The sequence below is a fragment of the Solanum verrucosum genome, unplaced genomic scaffold (assembly GCF_900185275.1).
Source record: "Solanum verrucosum unplaced genomic scaffold, falcon-dt-bn FXZP01000103.1, whole genome shotgun sequence".
NCBI lineage: Eukaryota > Viridiplantae > Streptophyta > Magnoliopsida > Solanales > Solanaceae > Solanum > Solanum verrucosum.
This window is the reverse complement of record NW_026020048.1, coordinates 271,431-281,975: the sequence shown is the minus strand read 5'-3', so window position 1 is coordinate 281,975 and position 10,545 is coordinate 271,431. Positions and strand designations below refer to the sequence as shown.

General features: G+C 29.9%; 1 pseudogene; it reads right to left on the bottom strand.

Annotated features, from left to right (window-relative positions):
* Positions 1–8,026: 8,026 nt before the first annotated feature.
* Positions 8,027–9,196, bottom strand: LOC125822717 (probable O-methyltransferase 3; annotated as a pseudogene).
* Between the last annotated feature and the right edge of the window lie 1,349 nt (positions 9,197–10,545).

Below are 10,545 nucleotides of genomic sequence, written 5' to 3'. Positions count from 1 at the left end.
TTTTTTTAAATGGAAAAAAATATTTGTAAGTTGAGTTGGAGGCTAAATCATACAAGACCGTGAAAAATTGAAAAATAAAGGTAAGAATCTTTTGAGGTATATTCTTAGGCATAGTACTATGACTTGATCTATTTAATTTATTTCCTTTATTTTGCTTGCTTTTTAACAATTTTAACTTTCTAATAGGTGATGTTATCGTCATATAGAAAGAAATTAACCTCCAAAAATCTTGAAAACAAATTAGAATGATAGGTATACATTGTGAATGATCTTTTAATGTGTTGCATACTTATAATTATAGTTCTATTTCAAATATGATAATTTATTGTTAGATGTAAAATGACTATTTTAAATTGTAAGAGTGATTATACATTGGATTTGAGATACTTATAATAAAGTCATCTTCGGTGCATACTGCAAGTATCTAAACATGCACCCCTGGTTATTTGAGTAGGTGCCCAGGAAGCAACAAATTCATGTTGAATGGTGCGTAATTAGGAAATTCGTAGGGGTGTTACATCACTATAAATAGGTTTGTACCCTCCATTGTATGGAATTCAAATTGACAAAAATACACTTATGTTTTATTTAGTGTGGTCTTATTTCTATGAATACATTTTATGTTGCATTTGTAGGTAGATCCTTCTATTTGTATCATTTGAAATGATAAACTTGTTTTTTTTTATAGGTGTGCTACATAAGTTCTTTCATAAGTTAAATATTAATTAATCACAATATTTTTACAACCTTTTCACCTCCTAACTTAATTGCAAGCTAAAGAAAATCATAAAGTGATCATATTCATTAGTAAGTAACAAATGACCCGTTAATCATTATATATATACATTTATTTTTTAATCATATATTACTAAAAGTGAAAAGCTCCGAAGTATAAATTTGGATTACCATTTTTTCCTTACACTAAAATCATAAAATTATAAACTATTTAATTAATTAAATATTAATAATAAATCATATTATATTATTATTATACTAAATATTAAAGTGAGAAGGTGTTAAACCAAATGTATCTATATTATTTGACACATGAAATGTATGTCTGAACAATTATTAAACTAAATATTTTCACTTCTCTTAATTATTATTTGAATAACTTAATGTAGTACTACTCTACTATTTAACCTTGTGAAAACGTTTACTTTTATGTATTTCAAATCAAATTCACTGAGGTAATTAGTATGTTAATTCATTGAGAAAATCAAAAAGTTATTTGAAGTATGTGATGCAATTATTTTTTATTCACTATTAATCTGTAACATTATAACATTATTTAATTAAATATAATTTGTACTGATGTTTTACCCTTCTTTATTTTTTATTTATTTTTATTTGCTTTAAATATTCACTATCATAAATAATAGGCGGAATAATCTGGGAGACCCCTGTACTTGGCTCCGTTTGTCAATTGGACCCTCCTATTCATCACTTTGCCAACCAAACCCTTAAACTCACCTGAACACAATATTTTAAACCTTTCTGACCATTGACCGAGCTTATGTGACATTAATATTGGTGAGTTGGAAATATGCGTGATTACACGCGCTTGAAAGCGAGTTAAAACTTAATTTCGTGTGTGGCACTAAAAAATGATGTGAAATTCCACGTGTAGTTGCGTCCATTACATGCACACTGACCGGAGGAGAAAAGGGCTTAAAATGTTGTATTTTGATGGGTTTAAGGGTCTAGTTGGCAAAGTGATGAGTATGAAGGTTCAACTGACAAACGGAGTCAAGTACAAGGGTCTTTCAGGTCATTCCGCCTAAATAATATTTAATTAACTATTCAATTGCTACTCTTAAATCCATAACTCTCATACATTTCATATTCATAACCTCTAAATATTAATTTAAAACTTTAAGATATTTTTTGATACTTCCATTTTTATCCATATCAATTCATCTTTCTGATTTTATGAGACTCTAATCCAAAGTTATTCATTTTTTTCTATAGTTCAAGTGGCGGAGTGTTTATATCATCATTGTACTATTTGATTTATGTTTTAGTTTGATTCGATAAGAAGACTCTTGAATTTTAATTGGTTATGGGAGAAGGTGTAGACAAGAACTTCGAAAATTATGTAGTAATTTTATCCTCTCTTTTTTTCCATATGCATTGTTATTATTAAAGTCTTAAGAAGGATGTGTATATTGTATTTTTTTCATGTATATTTTTTGTGTGTTTTCTCCCTATTAGACTTCTTTAGTTTAATTTTCTATATTTTTATCAGGCTCAAATTAGTGATTTTGACTTTAGTGAAAGTTTACTACTACTAACCAACGTTCAGATTTACCGTTGGTTACATTATAAGGAATTGCTTTTAAACATTAAAATGCACCCCTTGTTTGGTGTTTCTTGTCACACTTTTAATGATTAATTATTTGTAATTGTTGTATTTTATTTCTCATTACATGCATGTTTTCATAGAATTGTAATTGTTCTAACAATCTAAAATAAAATTATATGGGACACACGTGCAACGCACGTGCCCAGAGACTAGTAATATAATAACTACGAAAATAGATCCTAGAATAAATAATGATAAAGAGTGTCTGTTTCTTGCCATGAGCCTAAACATATCGAGAAATGTTTAGGGTTTTCTTTAAGAAATGGGTTTAGAATGATGGGCAATTGATTTAGAAAGGATTGGTCGATACTCGATAGTTTTAAGTAAAAATTATGCAAATCACATAGTATAACATACAAATTAGATTCTATCCCTACTCTTTCATAAATTACAGAAATCCCTTTATTTTAATACCTTTCAGATACATAATTGGGAAGCGCGGATACTTTAATTTAGAGATTTCTGTTATCAATTTACTGCGCTAAATTAGGGACTAAAAATAGAAAATATAATTGAATCCCACAAATTAAGCGTACGTTTCTTTCTTCTAACAATCAGTCGTTCACAAAAAGGTAACATAACTAGAAAATTAAAATTTCAAGTTGTCAAATTGTGTCTCCCTATTCTTCCAAAAAACTGTAAAAGCTTGATCCAAAAAAAATCTGGAGTGGAGAGAAATTGTTGGTTCATTTCGGCGAGCCACCCTCTCTATGGCCGGAAGATGCAAAATCCTTGCAATATTGATGGTCTTCGGACATAGCAGCTACAAGTTTCTATTTTTGTTGCGTTTTTATGGTTGTTTTTTCTTTTTATTTTTTTTTTGGTTTGGGATGTTGTTTTGGCTTTTTGAACCTTTGGTGTCAAGGGCGTTTATTATTTTATATTTGGTACAATTGTAGCTATGTATTAGTGTGATGCAGTTCCAATGGAATCAATGTCAAACAAAAGTGATTGGTCGGTTTCGGATTGTGTTTTGGAAGAAGTTGTCTTGCCAACAAGATACAAAAGAATGTCCAGTAGATCACGAAAAAAAGGAAGAAAAATTCAGATGAAAAACTAACATCAAACATGAACTATTGTGGGCGATGTGGACAAGAAGACCACAATCGAAGAACTTGTACTTTCTTCCCAATAGAATCTTGATCAATACTTTTTTGGAGTACTTTGTTTTTTCAGATCTAATAATTTTCAAATTATAACATTTCTTTTCACTGTTACAAACACATTAAAAAGTACTTTTAGCTTACTAATTTCTGATTCAATAAATTGAATTGTTACGTTTTTCAGTTTTGCCTATATTTTTTTATTGTTAATTTTTGATAAAGTGAATCTGGTATACATATTGTGTATTGTTTTGTGTTTGATACAAAGTTATTTTTAAAATATACGTTTTATTGGTTAAGTAATTAATGTATATGTAACTGATAATAAGTATTGAAAATACAATTACATTGCATTGATTTGTTTAACATAATGAATTTGATACTTAATTCTTAGAAAAAATTTGTATCGGATAATATAGTATCAAGTGTTGTGATATGTACCGGATAAGAGTTGTGATGTGTATAGGATAAGAGCCATAATGTTAAAAGGTACTAAATATATTACAAATTTAGAGGATTGTAACAATTGTAAATATATAGTATTAGGTTTTGTGAGACACATCAATTTGTGATTTTGAAAGCATGATAAATAATAATTGTGTATCATATACATAATATATTTTTTGACAAATTTGTATCAGCTTATAATATAGTATCAAGTGTAGTCATTTGTACCAAATTTATAAGAGACATAATGTTAAAAGGTACTAAATATATTAAAAATTAACTGATTTGTATCAAGTATAAAAATATAGTATCAGGTGTTGTGATACATTCAAATTATGTTATATCGAAAGTAATTATACATAATAAAGTTTTGAAAAATCTTGTATCTACTAATAATATAGTATCAACTATAGTGATGTGTACTATACTTATAAGAGACAAAATTTAACAAGGTCTTAAATATATTGAAAACAAAATGAAAAGCAAAATAAACAATTTTCAACATAAAAACTCTTCACATTTAGAAGTAGTATCTTCAAAAGGGAAGAAATACTCAAAAACACTAATTAATGTATCTTAAAAACAATATCATCAACAACTATCGGTGAATCGATATGTAAAAATATATTCTACATTAACAAGATCATCTTCTATTGGTGGAGTGTAGTCACTCTTCGGCCTTGTAGGATCATCATTCTCGCTAACATATTCCGTCTTAGCCTTGTTAAGACCATACTTTCATAACAGTGTTGTATATCTTGTGCGAAGATAGTCACTTCGAAAATCATTAGATGGGATGTTGATTTCACCGCTCAGAAATTCAACAAAAACAACAAAAAACATTTCGCAGTCACTACAAAAAAGAAGAGGATATATTATAAAAACAGATCAAATGTGTAAGTAAAGAAAATTTAATCAATAGTTACTGACTGTCGCTTTCTTGTTGCATAATATCTTGATCAAATTCCACCTCAAACGAATGTTATGGATTCAATAGTAACATGTGAATACATAAGATTACAGAAAAAAATTAGTAAAATACATACCTTTGGTAATGCAGATCTGGATATGACCGGGGCAACCTTTCTACCCCTTTTCTTAGGTGTTTTTCCATGTGCCTTCTTTTTAGGTTTTGACTTCTTAGAACTTTGCTTAGCCATTGTTATAGGATCATGCAACCTATTAGACCTGTTTTCTACCCCGTTAGGATCTTCATAATCATATATTCGATTAGTGTTGGCTGTGACTATTAGGGTAATCCCAATACTAAAAGACGGATGATCCATAAAGTACAAGAAGATGTAAAAAAAAAAACGAAAAAAAAAGTTGAAGATGAAGAGACTACCTATTTTAAACTCTGAAATTAGTTGAATGGAGAGAGAATTAGTTTGAAATTCAAAATTGAAATAATGAATTTGTTGAGAATAATGGGTGAGAAAATTTTGGAGAGGGAATCGTGGGTTGTGGGAAAATCTGAGGAGAAATTATTGGAGTAAATTTAGGGGTGGGAAAGTAAGGTTTAGACTTCTTCAAGAATAATGTATCCGGCGGTTTAGTTTTGTGGGAACAATAGGGATTTTAGTATTTTTTTAAATAGTAGGGAAATATTGAGAATATGTTAACTAAGTGTGTGTATTCTAGTAATTTATAACGCCACGTAATAAATGAAATTATTAATTATATGAACTAATTCGTCCATTTGTGAAAATGACATTATAGACCCCTAAAGGTTAACCCCAAGGGTATTTTGAGGCCACAAGGTAAACGAAGGGTAGTTTTGTACCAATTCTAATACTTTAAGGGTATTTTAGACCCTTCTCTAATAAAACAATTAAGTTTAGTAAAAATTTGATTTAATTGGGTCGTGACCCGTTATGTAATCCATTACTTAACCCGTTTTGACCCAACTGTTTTTTACCTAAGCAAATTTGGGTTGGGTTGGATCGTGATACGTTATGTAACCTATAACTTAACCCGTTTGACCCAACTCTTTTTTGGAAAAACTACCTAATTAGACATACATCACTATCATATATACTAATCTTATCTCTAATTTCAAATAATTACTTATATTACCATTTTAAATATTTTATACCATATATTTTAAAATATACAACCAGATATACAAATCCCTTTAAAATGGAATTGATTAATTATCTTTACATTTAAATACCTAAATTAATGGTCAAATAACAATTTGAATTTTTTTCTTTCTCTCCGATGTATCCCTTGCCAGTCACCTTACCCAACAGTTATTTTCATCGCCCCACCCCCCATGTCCTTCACCACTTCCATCCACCATTTCTCTCTGCCTTCATCCTCTAAAATTACGTTTTCATCTTTAACTATCAAAATTGAATCTTGATAATCAACATTATATGTAGAGGTTTGTTACTATTGTTACATTATTATCATGTATGAGTTTTTCCTTTTCATGTATCTAAGATATTAAACCCCAATTACTCCTCTAATTAAGAAAATCAGTTACACACATATCATTCAAAATTAATAGAACATATATCTCGAATATTCAAACCGACATATACATGTATCTAGCGAGTAATGATACATGTATCCAAATGACAAAATATGATATAGGAAGTAATATGATGATATTAACCATTGTTGAAAAAACTCACAATCGCAAGAAACAAAAAAAAAAATTGATGCCAAGAAGATGAAGTTCACAATTAGAGAATTAGTTGGGTTTTATGATTTCATTAGTTTAGGAAGATTTGTTAAAGTTAATACACTAATAAATCAGTAGATCTGTTAGAGTTGTTAATTAAGCATATTACTCCTCTAATAAGGAAACCAGTTACACACATTTAATTCAAAATTAATAAAACATGTATCTCGAATATTCTAACGATAAGGTACATGTATATGGCGAGTAATGATACATGTATCCAAATAACGAAATATGGTATATGAAGTAATATTTGAAACTACTGTGAATCCTAGTAATTAGGATCTAAACCAGTGAAATTTATGTAGTTTGCTCCTTTTTTTTTTACCTTAGCAAATTTGGTTAAGTTGGATCTTAGCCTAATTATTGTCTCAACCCATGATTATTACCCACCCAAACTTAACCCAACCCACCCAATTGCCACAATCTATGCTAGTTTAGAAGGTTGTGCCCTGGGTAGAGTATGGCAAATGGAAGAAAAACAATTTCAAACTGACAGAAAATGCACAAATTATTCTTGGAAATCTACATACGCCCTTTGTCCTAATTACTTGTTCACTTTTATTTTTTTAGTTATCCCTAATTACTTGTCAATTTTGACAAATCAAGAAAGGACAATTTCTTTTTACCTATTATACCCTCAATTAATTACTTTGAAAAAGATAGAACTTCTTGAAAATTTTAAGTTATTAATGCATCTACTTCATAATTAATAGGGATAAAATGGTAAACTCAATATATCAATAATTATTTTCTTAATAAGTGTGTCAATTCAAAAGTGAACAAGTAATTAGGGACAGAGGAAGTATTATTCAACTTGTATACCCCCAACAAGTTATATTTTGCATACAATTTAGTGTATCTAACCTATTTTATTCTTGAGGTTACTAATTTTACTTGTGTTGATGTTTACGATTTACCTATAATTATCTTTCTGGGCATGTCAAGAATAAAAATTTGTGTGCATACCAAGCAAAATGGCATCCGCACGAGGAATAAACTGAAACGTGACATTTATATATTCCTATAGTACGCATACAGATTTGATCATTTTCTCTTATTTCAGTGTTTCTGTTGGTTTTTTTAAAAGATGGACGGCAAATAATAATTGAAAATATTTTTCAATGAATTGAAATGACTTTCAATAATTTGCATAATTTGAAATTTAAAATAACTTAAAATATCTCAACAACCTAACTAAAATTCAAAAGTCAAATTTTATTTTGCCAAAAACAACTGCAGTAACCAAAAGCAAATTTCAACAGATGCCGGAAGAAGGAACATTCCTCCAAAGAAAATGAGATTTGACCCAATGTTGCAGGGCAACCAAGACCAAAGACTGACAAGAAGTAGTTGAAAATGATTAATTCAAAAGTACAAGAGAATAAAAGGAAGGGAAATTAAACTAGTTCATCAATTTCCTTAAGGGAAAATTTCAATGAGGGACCTAATGCCAAAGAGAGGTGTAATCTTATAGGTCATAAAGCCAGCCTCAAGGAATAGCTTTTTCCATTCTTTCTCAGTTCTCTCCCTCCCAGTAAGAAGCACAATCATTGCTACATCATAAATGAGCTTCACTTCAGTCATGTTTGCTTCATCTTCATCTTCATCTCTATCCAATACTATGTCAATTATAACAACCTTCCCTTCATTTTTTTTATTATCCTTGATAGCTTCTCTACATTTCTTTAGTATCTTCACACAATCCTCATCACTCCAGTTATGCATAACATGCTGCAAAAATTATGTCATATTTTTTAACTGTTTTGTTGGACATTTGGCATGACAGACAAAGAGATGAAAATTTTTACCAACAAAAGCTAGAATAGTAGTCATGTTACCTTAAACAAAATGGCATCAGCAGAGGGAATTGAGTGAAACATGTCACCTCCTACATATTTCAAATTATCTGTGTCTGGCATGTTAGCAACAACCTGAGGGAGGTCCAACACAGTGCATTTTAGATGAGGAAATGCAGCCAAAATAGCCTTAGCTATAACTCCAGTGCCACCTCCAACATCAACCAAGGAATTCATGTCTTGAAATACTTGTTTGCAGTCCTTTGCAACTAAACACATCATTTGGGAATCACTAGCCATTGCTTCATTGAAAACATTGTTGAATCTTGGATTTTGGTCACAGAATTGCCACATGGGTGCACCATGTGCTGTCTCAAATGGGGTGGTTTCGTTTCCTAGAATCCAATCCCCCAAAGATTGCCATGGATTCACCATAACAGGATCAGCCATTGCTCTAACAAAAGGTGACAAGTTTGGTATCTCACTCTTCAAAAGCAGCTTAGAAGAAGGTGTAAGAACATACGCTTGTTGACTTTCTGAGTTTTCATCAAGAAATTCTCTAGTAGCAAAGAAGCCAGAGTATACCAATAGGCATCACTCGATAAATTGCATCTGATTTTGCAGGAGGAAGTTTGAGCTGTGAAACAAGTTGAGACAGAGTCATTGGCTGCTTATGACTATGAATTACATCTGGTATGCCTAACTGAATTGCACAACTAAGAACCATGCAATTTGCATAACTCAAGGCATGCTTGTAGATATGAGCCTGACCTTGAAACATTTCACTAGCCATTTGCAGAATTTCACTGATATCTTTTTCTTCTTATAAACTTCAGATGGAGTTTCATTACATATATATGGATAGGTGAGCCAATCAATCAATACATAAATGGTGCACTTTAACTTGGCCTCATTTCACATTTATGCCCTCTAATTTTTGGTGTATAAAAGTAGGCATTTAAACTTATATAAAGTTGACATGAATCCTACGTGGTATATTACACGTAGGACATAAATAGTCATGTATGATGTCACGTAAGACAGGTGTGTCTATTTGTTCAATTTTATACAAGTTTAAGGGCCCATTTGGCTTTTAAATATGAAATAATGATATGAAATCATAATACTATGAAGTATGAGATGAAGTTGAAGTTTTGTTTGGACATGCGATTTAAACTTTTTGTATTGTATATTTTCTCATAAATATAATAATCTCATAAGTTGTAAAACTATTAAAATAATCTCAATTATTTATTCAGTCTTACCAAATAAACAAAAAAATAAAATTGAAATCTCATATTAAATTATTACAAAGCTATTTGTTTTCCACTTAAGTAAGAAAAGTTTTGTAGCACTGTCAAAAGTAATAAAAGTTTGTTTCATCTAATTCTTCCTACTCTAAACTATGATTATTTCGTTGAGAAGGTCATCTCAATTTGGTTTATTCTGTTCTCTGAAGTGAAGTGAATGTCTTACACATGTATTTGATTCAATTATAAGAAAAAAAGCTTACTTCCATTGTCTCGGAATCAATAGCGGAGTACGAGTAAGAGTATCAAGGCACTATCTTCCATTTTGGACTCGAACATCAGTTCCCAAACTCTATGAACTAATAATCTAGTTTTAGAAAGTAGACTCTCTACCCTCACAAGGCGGGGTAAGACTACGCGCACACCACTCTTCTCAGATCCTACGTGGATCACACTGGATATGTTGTTGTTTTAGCGACTACACAAACGATAACACAACGTATCATGGATAGAAGTATTTAGAGACATATTTGAAAAGAATAGTCAAAGATATACCCCTTTAGATAAATAAAACATTTATTAATCAAATTTTAATTCAATAAAAAAAATTAAACATAAATTGTAGTAATAAATTTGGTTGACAAATAAATTTGATAAAAAATAATGAATTCGGTGAATATAAATGATAAAGTAGGAATTAATCTAAAGTAATAATAAATTTTATATTGGTGAGAATACTAAATTATAAAAAGTAATGATATGATTATAAATTTTATATACATATGAAATAAATGGTTAGTAGATATAAATGTAGAGTTATTTTAATAAAATATAACTTTGTGGATCAATTTTTGTATTTGAACAATCCCAAATCATTATTTGAAATTCCCAA